Genomic DNA, 15,389 nt, shown 5'->3' with positions numbered 1-15,389 from the left:
TGCTCATCAGGGACGCCCTATTTTTTTTTTTTGCATTATGGGTCGAGGATGCCCATGTGTTAGGCACGCCCAAGTCCCGCCTTCGCTACGCCTCCGACACGCCCCCGTGAACTTTGGTCGTCCCTGCGACGAAAAGTAGTTGGGGACGCCAAAAATTGGCTTTCGATTAAACCGATCTGGGCGACCCTGTGAGAAGAATGCCCATCTTCCGATTTGTGTCAAAAGATGGGCGTCCTTCTCTTTCGAAAATGAGCCTGAATGTGATTGTCATGTTCAAAATGCCTGATAAACAGTCCACTTCAGTTCACCAACACCCAACAGATCAAGTTGTGTGTGTTTTATTTCATTTTTGACCACGTCCAGCTTTCCTTGGTTCACGTATCATATGTTCCTTGTCTCAATATGCAAGACATCTTTGCAGCCTTTGACTCATTTCATGTGCAGCTACATCAGTTGTCAGACATTCCAAGGGCTTTGCTTCAATCACTTCACAAATGCTGTTTTTACTCTGAACGTCTTCAGTTCCTTCCAAGTAGCAAGATATGGAAGCAGATTGGCATAAACTGTGCTGAAGAAAGGCCCAACATTGTTGCTGCTGTTTTATCACACAAATGTGATCCTCCACTGCCAACATGTTTCCTGCTGTAGTCCAGATGGGTGGTTTGTCTTAGAAATGTGTCTTACTGTAGACCAAGGGTTCTCAACCCAGTCCTCAGGACACACCAAGCCAGTCTGGTTTTCAAGATATCTACAACAAATATGCATAAAAGAAATTGCATGCACTGCCTCCACTGTATGCAGCTCTCTCTCATGCATAGTGTTAGGTTTTCAAGGCAGAACTCTGACAGAACCAGCTAGACTTCACCTGCACTTGACCGCCCTTCCCCAGGAGTTGAGCCCCTGGGTGCAGGCGGCCGGCAGGACTTACCAGACAGGGCAGGAACTGGATACCAACTAGACGGAACAGTGACTGAGGGTCAAAAGGGGAAAGGAATAAACATGGGCGGCTAGGACTCAGACAGACAATACTACACAAGGTAGGAAATGGACAAGCTAGAGGACAGGAACTGAAAGCTGCCAAGCAGGCACTGAAAAACACTGACAAGAGTCAGGACTGAAAGCTGCAGAGCAGCCACTAAGCAAGAGAGACAGACAAACAGAAACTAGACCAGGAATACAGACCAAAAACAAGACTAGGAAATAAGCAACAAATCTAAGCTAAACTACACACAGACTAACTAGAACTCAAACAAGAAACCAGGCTAGGCAGAAGTGCAACAAAGCACCAACAACCAAGGGACCGTAGACTATGCAAAGCCAAACACAGAAGTTTCCAGGTGATTAATAAAGCCCATCAGCTGCTGAAGTTCAAGCCGCAGGAATCACAAGGCAGCTACGGGTGATGTTCAGGCAGAAACAAGAGAAGCAAGTCTGGCAGCCCGGAAAATCCAGACCAGACTGAAGACTGGAATGGGTGACAGTTCATAGCAGCCACCGGTTCTGGCCACCAGAGGGTGAGGCGAGCACAGACAAGGAAAGAGTCACCATCGTGACACATAACCAATCTGGTTTTTGGGATACCTAAAATGAATATGTATAAGACAGACTTGCATACAATGGAGTAATCCCTGCTGTAGAGTAATCCAAGCAATAATATGATGTAAACATCTGAAGCGAGGATCAAGTAGCTGCTTTACAAACAGTGTCCAATGAACCAGACTTGAGAAAAGCTACGGTAGATGTAGTAGCTCCAATTTAAGTATTTCCATGTTAGAGGTGAGAGGAGCACCAGCTCACTCATAACATAATTGGATTTTCAGAGTTTATTTTGTGACTAGAATGCCAATTTTGTTGAGGTCAAAGGAGAAAACTACATATATTTTCTGATGAATTCTGTACTTTTGAAGTAATGAGTGTCCATTTACAGTCAAGCATGTAGAGGGCTCTCTCATATGGATTGTTATTATAGCTTCAAGCAGAAAGCAGGATGTACTATTTTCTCATTCACGCAGAAGACATTACCTACTTTTGCCAAAAAAAGCTGGGATGAGTTCAGGAGAACTTACTTTGTGATGATGAAATTAAGACACGGGCTCAAAAGGTAACTAAAGCTTGAAGATCTTTTCTCACTAAGGTGATCATCACTATAAAAGAGAAAACTTTCCATGTGCAATATCCTAAGCACATTAATGCCACTGGTTCAAACAGCAGCTTCATAAGGAATGTAAGGACAAAGCCAAGCAGTAAATATACTATATATATACATTTTTTTACCTTGCTTTGTTGGTGGTGTTCCTGCAGGACAACTTTAAACTAGGTCACTTCATGATTTTATGAATTCTATGATTACATTACAGCATTTCATTTTTTTTAAATTTTGTTTTACATTTAGAATCAGCCGTACTTGCAAAAGTGTGAACTAATGCTAGAACAATAAAATGTTTATTACTGCTGCTTTCTAAAAGCTGCCCCCCCCCCCCCAAATTCCTGCACTTTGGCCCACTACAACACAAAGACAGAAATGTAACTGGAGAAGTTACCAATAGATGGCATTAAAATGTGCACTATTTTAAGTTTTTACAATAGTGTGGATTGAGGTTTTATGACCCAATAACTCAATTCCTGGCTAAAATTCAATTTTACAGATATATGGCAGCGGGGATGTCCTGGAACATATTTCCAGGAAAGCATATGATAATTCCACTTTCAACTTACTCCTGAATGAGTACCTGTAGAACAAATTAAAAAAAAAAAAAAACCACTAGGCTGTCAAGTGTAACTACTGCATAATGGCAGTAAACCACTTCACAAACTCATTTCCAATCCAGGCCACATAAGGAACTTGACTCTCGATTTACACATTAGGTCCTAAATAATCCTAACCTAATATATATTTTTTTAAAGCTACAGTAGAACCGAGATATAAAACGATGATGTCTTGGCTCCCCGTTTTATTTTTTTACATACAGCTCCTCTGTCAGCAATGTCTAGATACGTTGAGGTGTGATGCAAAACAGTCCGATGCTCATCTTGTCATTTTTAAGGACAGACTGAAAACGTATCATAGGGAGGTTTCTCATTTCCTCTCTAGGCTTATTAAAAAAAAAAAAAAAAAAACAACAGCCAATCCTAGTATTACTCAGCCACTATCACTGATGAAGCCTTGCATTTCTCCAAAAACCCATGGAAATTTCTTAGCGAGAGAGGGCTCTTAAGTTGAATGCTATTATTTCTTCTGCTACATATATAGCCATCCACGTTAACACAGGACCTATCAGAACCTTCTCCCCATTATGTGGTTTTCTGTCTACCCAGTCACCACCGCCTTTGTCTTAAATAAGATGGTAACCAAACCCAAGAATGCCTTTAAATCAGCAGAGGTTCCCCCTCCAGTCCTAATCAATAATCCAGTGGCTGATCTTTCCCCTTACTTGCTAACTTCTTGCCTTTTATGCTTTTGTTTCTGCATGGAAGAATGCCATTTTTTGTCCTTTTCTTAAGCAGCCCTCTTTGGGTATAAAAAAGGTAGAAAACTATCAACTAGGGGTGGGCAACAATTAAAAATTTTAATCACGCTTAACCGTGGCATGTATTTTGGGCCATAAAATGTAATTCAACCAAAATGCAATACTGAAACTGGAAATCGATACTTTAAAATCCTGCACATTTTCAAATTTTCAAACATTAACCCAGAAATCCTTTCTGAATACTTATGGCTGATTAAAATCCTGCACATACTTTCCAAAAGTCTTTAAAGAGAATATTATAAGCTGTAGTAAATGTAGTGAGAGTGGGGTTTTGAGGAATAAGTGAATTGAGCATGTCTGGGCAAACAAAGGTAGGACAGCAAAAGGAAAAGGGATTGGGAGGGGTGAAGAGATGGAGGATGGAGAGGAAAAGATAAAGGGCAAAGGATGGATAGGAAAAAGATAAAGGGATAAAGAGATTGGGAAATATAGTCTAAGGTATAATGATCATTAGGACCGAGTGAGACTGTCTAGCTACATGTAACTTTATTCACAGGCCTTACCTCAGCCGGAAGGCTGTGCACAGTCCAGAGAAAGGCTACTAAAATGGCATGGGGTCTGCAACAGAAACACTTCCCTCAGCATCGGGGGGGGGGGGGGGGGGATGTGGCAGAGACCTGTCTTCTGGATCAGCAGCATGTGGCAATCAGTGCCGCTGTCCAAGACTCCATGAAGAGGTCTGTTGAGGTAAACATGGGACACGGTGGAGCAGAGCTGCATAAAAAACATCCAGCCTGTTAATCGTGTTATTAGCATATTAATTGCCCACCTACTAATCAACCCACTTCAAATCTTTCATTTGCTTCCAAAGTTCTCAAGAAGGTAGTCCAACAGCTTAGGACTTTCCTAGAGCATACGAATGTCCTTCATCCTAAGCAGGGCATGCTTTCAGCTAAGCTATCATGCAGAGTCTTCTTGCATGTTTACTTGATGAGTTTCGATGCCATCTTCATTATGTGCAACTTAACCCAATTGTATCCTTTTATCTTAGTGTGGCCTTCAAATTAGTTGACCCTGCAATGCCTGCTTGACAATGGAATAAGAAACTTAGGAGTCCTTTTATTAAGATGCACTAACAGATTTGGTGCGCACTAAATAAGATACCCATACAAATATAATGGGTGTTTATCATTTAGCATGTGCTAATCATTAGCATGTGTTCTGTTAGTGTGCCTTAGTAAAAGGACCCCTTAGTCTATCAGTGGTTTGCATGCTATTTCACTGCCAACAGTTTCACTGTTGGGTATATGCCTATTCCTCAGAAAAGCACACCATTGATTGTGGAGTTCCACAGGGTTCAGTCCGTGCTCCTGCTCTTTTTATTATTTTTTTTTAATCCCTTTGCTACTATTATACAAAATTTAGGCGTTTAACTTTTTGAAGGTGGAGGCACACAAAACTGAACCCTGCCAGTGACATCACCAGCATAAGCTAAAGTGCTCCCTGGAGCAATCCAATAGGCATCTGCTCAAGCAGCATAAGGTCCCTTTCTAATGCAGCTATGCCCCATCAAACACTGCAGCTGCAATGATAAACAAGTAAAAAACAACAGAGTGGCACTAGCTACCCTGCATACACTAGGATACAGCCATGTCACTGGAAACCGTATGGCTGCCAGTCACAAATTTTATTTTCCCCTTTTTGAGAAACACTGAAAAGGAAGCACAAAGCACACCCAGAATCCTGGGCAGAGGTCTTCCAAGGGCAGAACTTCATAACAGTGCCACCAACTAAAGAAAAGAAAAATTGTCAGTTAAGACAATTTCTCCTTTCATAGCATCAGCTCCACTGTTCTGAACCAAACCAGATCTATTGAGCAGGGGAAGACAAAGCCTACCGAATAACAGCTCTACCAAAGTCCAAGCATGCTCTCATCAACACGTCCAATTTGTAGTGCTTAGCAAAGGAATAAAACAAATGACAAAGATGCTGCCCTGCATATCTCCTCAGGGGGATATCACCTGGCCCTCCACCCAGAAAGCGGCCTGAGCCCTAGTAGAGTGGGTTTAGAGTCCCTGAAGCACCGGATGATTCTTGCCAATATAAGTGGACTCAAATAGCCACCTTAATCCACCTCACAATGGAGGCTTTAGAGGCTGCCTGGCCCTTCAGAGGGCCACAGAAAAGTACAAAAAGGTGGACCGAGAGATGAAACAGCAAAGATACTTAATTGTAGCAGGTATTCTCCGAGAACATCAGGCCTTATAATCTCACAATTGGGTAACACGATCCCACGTTGTCCTGTCCAGAGCTTGTAACAAGCTAACAGACGCGCAGGAGCCATTCCACAGCACAAGTGCCTTCTCTCACCCGCTGCAAGAGTGCAGTTACCACAGTTAGATAATATAGCATAAAAAAGGAGAAAAAAAAAAAGGAGACAACTCCAAGGAGAGGCGGAAGGGTTTGTGAGAATATAAGGCCTGCTGTTATCTTCTCCGAGGACAAGCAGGACATTAATTCTCACAATTGAGGTATCCCCAACATCCAGGTTAACTGACAATAACAAAGCATTGGGGAACTGAGCCTCGCAACGGCCAGGATATAACTCAGATTAACCTACAACTACATACAAACTGAGTGAGAATGCAGCCTGGAACAGAATAAAACAGGCTTGGGGGGGGGGGGGGTGGAGTTGAGTCTAGACCCCAAACAGATTCTGCAACACTGTTTGCCCGAACCAACTGTCATATCAGGTATCCTGCTCAAGGCAGTAATGAGATGTGAATGTGTGGACCCAAAGACCACATCACAGGCTTGCAAATTTCTTCAATGGAGGCTGACCACAAGTGAGCTACCGAAACAGCCATGGCTCTGACACTGCGAGCCTTGACATGACCCTCAAGGGTCTGCCCAGCCTGGGAATAAGTGAAAGAAATGCAACCTGCTGGCCAATTAGAGATTGTGCATTTCTCGATGGCGATCCAAATCCTGTTGGGATCTAAAGAAAACAAAAAAGTTGGGCGGACTGTCTGTAGAGCCTTGTCCGCTTCACGTAATAGGCCAATGTTCACTTGTAGTCCAAGGTGTGCATTATATTTGATATCCATGTTTTTACTTTTTCTATATGCTTGTTTCTAAAATTAAAAATCCTACATAATAATTTGCACCTCCGTCTGGATGGCTGGATTCGTAACAAACTTCCCATTGGTCCGCCCTGGCGATGACATCAGAGGGCGGATCAGTGAGAGGCAAGGGAAGCCAGCACCAGCCAGCGGAGGTGAGTAGAGAATTGTTCCCCTCCCTCCGAGTTACAGGCCCCTTCTCCTCCTCCCCCTCTCCTCCAATTTCCAGCCCCCTCCCCTCCCTCCCTCTCCTCCGAGTTACAGGCCCCCCTTCCCTTCGAGTTGCAGGACGCCCCCTCCCCCCTCCGAGTTCCACGGCCCCGTGCCTCCCTCCCTCTCTCTCTCCCCTCCGAGTGCAAGCACGACCTGTCCTCCGGCAGCCCCTCGCCTTCCTACGTGCCGGCTGTAATTTAAACATTCTTACCTCGGGGTCTAGTGTCTGCAGTGAAGGTGAGCGGCACTTTAGACCGCCTTTCCATGTGTCTCAGCTCTGCCTCTGGTCCCGCCTTCTGGAAACAGGAAATAAGGGCAGGACAGACAGTAGACCCTGAGGTAAGAATTTTTAAATTACAGCCAGCACACAGGAAGGCAAGGGGCTGCCGGAGGACAGGTCGTGCTTGTACTCAGAGAGGGAGGGAGGCGCGGGGGTTCTGGAACTCAAAGGGGAGGGGGGCTGGAATTCAGAGGAGAGAGAGGGAGGCGTGGAACCTTGCTAGCGCCCGTTTCATATATTTTACAGTCAGACTCCTGATGCAGGCCCCTTCGGCCAAAACACAGCTGTGTCAAGTCGTAGTCATCAATCAATAAAGAGAGTTTTTAACCTGGAGCGTCATCCATTTTTTAGTCCACTTCGCTGTTTGTTCTACTGTTTTTTCTCTGCGAAGTTTAGTTTATTCATGTGAGGTCTATAAAAAAAGCCCGATGCAAAAAACAGAAGAAAGTATTTCTCAAAGGACATCTTCCTAGGTGATCTGCTCATTTCATACCGCTGTTTTGGATCTTGTGGATCGACTGCCGTTTCCTTAGACAGGCGGAGATTTGACAGGGGGCATTGACAAAAGCAAACCTCTCATGAAGCAAACAATAAGAGGCTGTCCAAAGATGGTCTTAACCTCTACACGTTGATAAGCACTAATTCCACTGAGGTGAACCCTTACGGAGTTTATCTTGAGACCAGACTTGGAGAGGTGTAGAAGGTATTCAAGTATGGTCTGTGTAAGGCAGAACACAGGATCTAGATAATTCCAGAAGAAGAGGGAACCAGATCTGCCATGGCCAGATAGGTGCGATCAAGATCATGGTCCCGTGGTCTTGCTCAAGTTTCAGCAAGATCTTCCCCACAAGAGGTAAGGGAGGATACGCATACAGGCCTATCCCCCAAACCAGAAGGAAGGCATTTGACGCTAGTCTGCTGTAAGCCTGAAGTCTGGAACAGTACTGAGGGACTCAGTGATTCAGATGAGTGGCAAAGAGATCCACCAAGGGGGTGCCCCACACTCGGAAGATCTTGCAGTCAATGTCCATGCTGAGAGACCACTCATGCGGTTGCATAAACCTGTCCAGACTGTTGCTTTTGCCCACTAGGTATGTGGCTTGAAGGAACATGACATGCTGGCGAGCCAAAGTACCACCATCTAGAGAGCATCCTGACACAGAGAGCGTGATCCTTTACCCTCCTGCTTGTTTGTGTAATATATTGCAACCTAGCTGTCTGTTTGAATGAGCACAATTTGGTGAGACAGCCAATCTCTGAAAGCCTGTGTTGAGTCAGTTTGAACAACTGTCAATAAAAGACCCATAGAAAATATCCTCTACCAAAGACATGCTGGTAGCAGGAATACACAGGATCCCCTGTGCAAGTTTTACCAGTTTCAGAAACATAGTAAATGACAGCAGATAAAGATTTGAATAGTTCATCCAGTCTGCCCAACTGTCACACTCATTATCAAGTCATGATTAAACCAATATTGAAGATGATATGAAATGCTTGGATCACCATCTCTCTTTGGCATTTCTGGGACACAGACTGTTGAAGTCTCGTCCTTAACTTCCAACTACTGAAGCTGCCATCGAAGCTCACTCCAGCCTCTCCAAATCAGTCTTCTCATTTGGCCAGCAATTTTGCTTGTTTAAAAAAAAATAAAAAACATCGTCATATGCATCACTCGAACATAAACAATCATCCAATTCATTAGTAATAGCCTTCAAAGGAGGCATCATCTCTATATATAAAAGGTATCTCCAAAGTTCTTAATTGAAGCCTCCAGCCGGAAACTTGAGGTGGCATAGATATCCGGTTTATCAAGTACACAAAGGAAAAGAGAGTTGCAAGTAAAGCAATTAACTCCTGCCACAGTTGTTTTCTCAGGCACCTGGAGTGGTTGCCCTGGGTGATTAACAAGGTCAGCTGAAGTAAAGCAATTAACTCCTGCCACAGTTGTTTTCTCAGGCACCTGGAGTGGTTGCCCTGGGTGAATAACAAGGTCAGCTGGAGTAAAGCAATTAACTCCTCCCACAGTCTTGCCCTGTGTGATTGACAAGGTCAGCTGGGGTGCACAGGGAGTGGGGAGGGAGACCCTGGAACTGGGAAGGAGGAGGGAGTGATGGGCCCCTGGCACACACTCTGATTCTCATACATACACTATCACAGACACACTCGCACCCAGTCACACTCTGTCACACACACACACACTCTCGCACATTCCCTCTCTCTCACACTCTCTCAAATATACACACTCTGAGGAAAACCTTACTAGCGCCCGTTTCATTTCTCAGAAACGGGCCTTTTTTACTAGTTGTTCCATAAAAGTTGCTCATAAAACTGCTAACATTTATTTTCATTCCTTTGGAAGGGGGGCTTTTCCACAGATATGATGCTTTCTAGCAATGTGTATTGTGGAGGATCCTGAGTTGATGATGCTAATGGACCTGAACCTTCCATTTTGATCCGGCTTTGGCTCAACCTTCTCAAAGAAAAATTCAGCTCTCTGTGTTTTTACATCATCTGGGAAGATAATTGGATTGCCTTTAAGATGTGGGTGCAGAAGAGAACCAACACTCGAGTAGTGGATGAATAAGGAAAATAAGTGTCAGTTAAGATTTGGAAATGCCCCTTGATGCCAGCAACAACAGATAAATCTATTGAAGTAACAGATGCTTGAGCAACTGGGTACATGATGGAAGGACGTTGTAGATGGTAGGAGTCTGATCAGCAAACAAGACTCTTGTTGCCACATTAAAAGCAGACAGGACACAAATGATGTCATTTACCAGTGCTTCATTTACATTCAAAAGCAGCTTCTGCACCGAATTCAGTTGCCAGTTGTCTAAGATATGTTACATTTTTACATATTGATACTAGAATTTTTTTTCAGATGCTGTTCCATCTAGTTGGAACGGACTATTAAAGGCTATTCTCAAGCTTTTGGAGAATGACAGGGAGCAAAGTTTGACCCAATCCCCATGGACTCTGTCCCCGTCCCATTCTCTACTGCCATCACAACCAGTTTTTCTTGAAAGGTAAATATCTACGCTCCCTGCTCTTGCTCACCTGATCTCTGTGTCTGTACAGTCACGTATGCAGCTACATGAATGGACAAGTGACAAGATGGACAGTCTCAAAACTAGGCACTACTGCTTAAACTCACCATAAAAAGAAATCTAGAAAAGAAATGTAAAACAAAAAAAACGTATGCTGTGGCCATACAAATCTAAATTATAGCTCCAGCTCCTACACAGTAATGCAGTAAATGACTGCGGTTAATGGCCAAAATGGCAGCCAACCCAATTGATTTCTCCACCTTGGACAGATATGCATACAAAATTCCCATGGGCAATGTAACCCAATGTCCCTGTCATGAAATGTCTAGCCACCCACCTTGGGTTACCCAATGGCCACTTAGAGGGTCTATCCCCAGCACAGCTCAGGTCCACCTGCACCTGCTGCTTGTGCTCTACACTAGCACCTTCCTCCCACCGACTGGGTCACAACCACCTCTGGGCGAGTCTCCCGCTCTCAAATTATCCCCAGCGATTTCTAGGTTACCGAGGCCACACTCCCAGTGGTCCCACAGTTTACAGTTTAATAGTCACTCCATGCAGGTTCTCCCATGTATTTTCTTCAGTATTCTGCCAATGATGCTTATCTTGAAAGCATAATGCAGTCATACCATGTTTGTTTGGGCTGAACTGTCGCTCCATACAGATTGCTCCATCTTTAATCAGGTTCATTTTTCTGGATTTACCACCTTTCAATAGTTAAAAAAGTTGTGTACATCAGTAAATGAAACTACAATATTAAAAACATAAGACATTAATATTATATATTATAACCTACATAAAAAGCACAGACAAACAAGGGAAAATGGGGGGAGGGGAGAAGACAAAGGACGAAATCTTAGGTCCTGGACAGCAAAGACAGCCTTTGGCACCTAGAGGCTATAAGCCTGTTGGAACAAATAAAAGTGTTCAAGCTGCTTTAAAAGCCAAGAGGTTCCAGTACTTAAGTCAATAGGAGTGAATCTGACACACACACAAAAAAAAAAAAAAAGCCATGTAACTGTTCATCTTACCACTAAAGATCCTCTCTGTTTATCCCATACTTCTGGCACGCAAAGCACACTTTAAGCTGCCATGAAATTCTGGGCTTTTTTTTTTCTTAATACAGTAGGCCTCAAAATATCATACTCATCTACAGTCATACTGAATGCATTACAGTGCAGAAAGAAATAACATAGTAACATAGTAAATGACGGCAGGTAAAGACCTGTACGGTCCATCCAGTCTGTCCAACAAGATAAACTCATTTTACATGGTATGTGTTACTTTATATGTATACCCGAGTTTGATTTGTCCTTGCCTTTCTCAGGGCACAGACCGTAGAAGTCTGCCCAGTACTGTTCTTGTACTGTTTCCCCAATTGCCGGCGTCGCCACCCAATCTCCGCTAAGATGCCATGGAACCATTCCTTCTAAACCGGATTTCTTTGTGTTTATCCCACGCATGTTTGAACCCCATTACCGTTTTCATCTCCACCACCTCCCGCGGGAGGGCATTCCACATATCCACCACCCTCTCCGTGAAAAATACTTCCTGACATTAGTCCCGAGTCTGCCCCCCTTCAACCTCAATTCATGTCCTCTAGTTCTACCGCCTTTCCGTCTCCGGAAAAGGTTCATTTGTGGATTAATACCTTTCAAATATTTGACCGTCTGTATCATGTCAGCCCTGTTTCTCCTTTCCTCTAAGGTATACATGTTCAGGTCAGCAAGTCTCTCCTCGTACGGTTTGCAACGCAAATCCCATACCATTTTTGTAGCTTTCCTTTGCACCACTTCCAGTCTTTATACATCTTTAGCAAGATACGGCCTCCAAAACTGAACAGAATACTCCAAGTGGGGCCTCACCAAAGACTTGTAGAGCGGCATCAACACCTCCTTTCTTCTGCTGGTTATGCCCCTCTCTATGCTGCCTAGCATCCGTCTGGCCACAGCCGTCGCCTTGTTTCTTCACCTTTAGATCCTCAGACACCAACACCCCAAGGTCTCTCTCCTGAGTCGAGCTTACTAATCACAGCAATATTCTGAATTCTATTACAAATTAACACAAATGGTCATTATACATAACTATCATACAGAAACTTGCACTAAAAAATCATCTTAACCTAATTTTCCAGTCTTTTGATAAAATCTTTTATCAACATGACATGTTACCTATGATTTTTCTGTTCATGTCTCATCTGTGGCCGGACAGACTTAGCTATACTTGTGTACATATACTGCTAATAAATCTTAACACTGCTGTATTAGATTTACATTTTTTTCAGTTAACTTGCAAACTTTTGTTTTTCAAGCTAATGCTGACCAGTTCATTTTGGATCCATATGCCACAAGGTGGTGCTATTTGCAGAATGTTCTTAGCCTAGGAGCACATAAACCACCATAGTTCAAAACAGATCAGTAGAATAAGTCATACAAAGGAAAGGGAAGATATTCTAAAAGGCATGGAACAGTAAATTCCAGATGTATATTACCCTTTAGATAAAAACTTACAGAAAAAGAAATCTATTCCAGAAAAAAAAAAATCAAATCATATTTAAAATACACTCAAATGTGTACTTCATATTCCAAACTGCATCTAGTTTTGCTGTAGTTCTGCTTAAAATCAGAAAGACCTGTAATAATTTAACTGTTTTAGAGAAGTGGGTAACCCATTATTTCATACTACTGTTAAAGAATGCTCTTGTGGTTTACTTTTTGTGTGTGACAGCCTAACAAAAAATATTCTTATCATGATGCATATTATAAATATAACTTGTAACTTATCACGTTTTAATGATTTACACACTATATATTGGAGTTTCCCCAACCAGAAAACCAGACATTAGAGATTGACATACACTGGAGACCCATATCCAATGCACATCCTTTCAAGCACATCTATTCTGCCATGAGTTCCAATAGGAAAGGGTTTAAAAAAACAGCTTGAGAAACCAAACACAAATTAAGTTTTTTTTCTTTTCTGATGTACAAATATAGCACATTTAGAATATATATTAGCTAAAACAGACTGGCAACAGATCACATATCTGTACTATACTATCCCTACAGTATAATAGGAAACCACTATCCACCCCACCCATGCTACTTTGAGGTGGGCATTTGATTAACATTTTATGCAAAAAAACACAGTGCAGGAAATCAACTACACAAAATCGTCCAATTAATTTGGCTAAAGTTAATATGTGTGCATTAAACAAGAAGTTTTACATCATTCATTTCTGAACATTAAAAAATAAATACCTGAAAAACAAAAAAATGTTTTGTGTGTGAACATCCCCTAAAGCCACATTTACCAAATCAATATCACCAGTAAAAAGCCTAGCGATATAGCAAATTCAATAAACTGTACTCTGTCGCAATATGCATACATGCATCAAGGTGCTAACAGAAGGGGAAATCATTCACAGCTCTGCAATTGCTTGCAATTATCTACACTGATTTATCGCTAGTGTCTGAACTAACAAAACTACTCAGCCTAAAAAAAAAAAAAAAAAATCGGGGCCAACACTGTTTTAATATAACACAATAGGGGGTAGCATGTACTAAAATGATGGTTAATAAAGAAATGTTCGTGTCACCACGTCAGTTCTAACTACCCTTCTAGTCCTATTAGCCAATACATTATAAATAAGCTTCAGAATTGAAAAGTGTACAGTGCAACTGAAATCTAGTAAACAGTTATTTATACCTGTGCACCTGCATACATATTTTAATAAAATACATCTACTGAGCAAATTCAATTCTTTTCAATTTCCAAAATAATAAATAACCCTGTAGAACATCAGTACAGTAGAAGTGGCCTAATGGTTAGTGCAGCTGGCTTTGACCATGGCAACCTGGGTTCAATTCCCACTGCAGCTCTTTGTGACCTTGGGCAAGTCACTTAACCCTCCATTGCCCCAGGTACACACACAAAAAAAATAAAACTTAGATTGTTAGCCCTCTAGGAACAGAGAAATATCCGTATATAATGTGTACAGCGTTGCGTATGTTCTAGTAGCAATATAGAAATGATTAGTAGTATAAGGATGAGTAAAGATTTGTTCCCATGCCACTTTTGTGAGAGAGCAGCTGCCTTACCTACAGAACAAACTGTTTTGACCGTTTCAAAAACCATCTTCTACACGTACCTACACTGTCACACGTTGATCTGATCACATCTGTATTAAATTATTATAATAGAAAGGCAGCAGCTACCATGCAGTTGTTCATATTACTGGGTGCATTAACACGGAAGTCGCACAAGTTTAAACCTAGTTAAACAGTACGACCCCCACTCACAGGCTATTTTTAAGCCAGAAAAGACCGAGTCAGAAACTTTTCAAAGTCGTTGAATAAAGGAGGGGAAGCCAACTGGACCCCCGGCGAGACCAACTTTTCTGCCGTTCTCCGCTATACAGTCTCGAAAGGCTGAAAAAATGTGAAACCGCACAGATACCTGCACTCCAGAGCTGGTCTTCATGAGACTGAAAGACTGCCAGATTAAAGTGAAACCACAACAACGTTGTCGACCGAGCGGTTTCCCCATCAAACCAGGCTACTTCTAATTCACCGCGACTCCAGCTCATCCAGCCGCTGCCGCGATTACCAGAGAAAAGAAATGTGTATGTGTGCGGCGAGATCAGCTGAGCTCCTCCTCCACTTGAGCCCACCAACACGGAACGGAACGTCACAGGCTGTAAAGCACGAGGAGGAGGTTGGACGCTGCTTCCGGCTCGTAGTCGCACTATTGCGCTTGCTCCTTGCAACGGTTTGTTGTTGTAGAGAATACGCGGGATGTGTGTCTGCTGTGTGTGAGGGGACCGTTTTAGAAGTACAAGTACATGGACACTTGAGGGCTACCGACGTCCTATTGTGCTGCGTAGTGTGTGAAATATCATAAAGAGGCTCATTTTCAAAGCACTTAGCCTCCCAAAGTTCCATAGAAACCTATGGAACTTAGCCTCCCAAAGTGCTTTGAAAATATGCCTCAAAGGGTGCTAGCTTACACAAGTGATGGGGAGGGGAGTAAATGGAGAAGAACCGGTGATTCTGAGGAGAGTGATGAGAACCAGACAGTTAATGAAGGTTTCATGCTTGGCTAAATGAGTTGCCAGATGGTGAAACATTTCCAGCCCAATATAAATATTAATAAGGTCATTATGAATATTAATAAGGCAATCATAATTATCATAAACAGAATCAGCGGCAGCATAATCATAATCAGCATAATTAGCACAATCAGCAGCAGCATCAGAATC

At 42.6% G+C, this 15,389-nt stretch overlaps 1 protein-coding gene across 1 annotated transcript in view; it reads right to left on the bottom strand.

Annotated features, from left to right (window-relative positions):
* PXYLP1 (2-phosphoxylose phosphatase 1) overlaps window positions 1-14,756 on the bottom strand; it is a 159,482-nt gene extending 144,726 nt beyond the window's left edge. The window contains exon 1 of the mRNA XM_030216456.1: window positions 14,588-14,756. The gene's annotated coding sequence lies outside the window, so the exon portion shown is untranslated. The remainder of the gene's footprint in view (window positions 1-14,587) is intronic.
* Between the last annotated feature and the right edge of the window lie 633 nt (window positions 14,757-15,389).

The sequence above is a fragment of the Microcaecilia unicolor genome, chromosome 10 (genome assembly GCF_901765095.1).
Source record: "Microcaecilia unicolor chromosome 10, aMicUni1.1, whole genome shotgun sequence".
Taxonomy (NCBI): Eukaryota; Metazoa; Chordata; class Amphibia; order Gymnophiona; family Siphonopidae; genus Microcaecilia; species Microcaecilia unicolor.
This window is presented reverse-complemented; position numbering and strand designations above follow the sequence as displayed.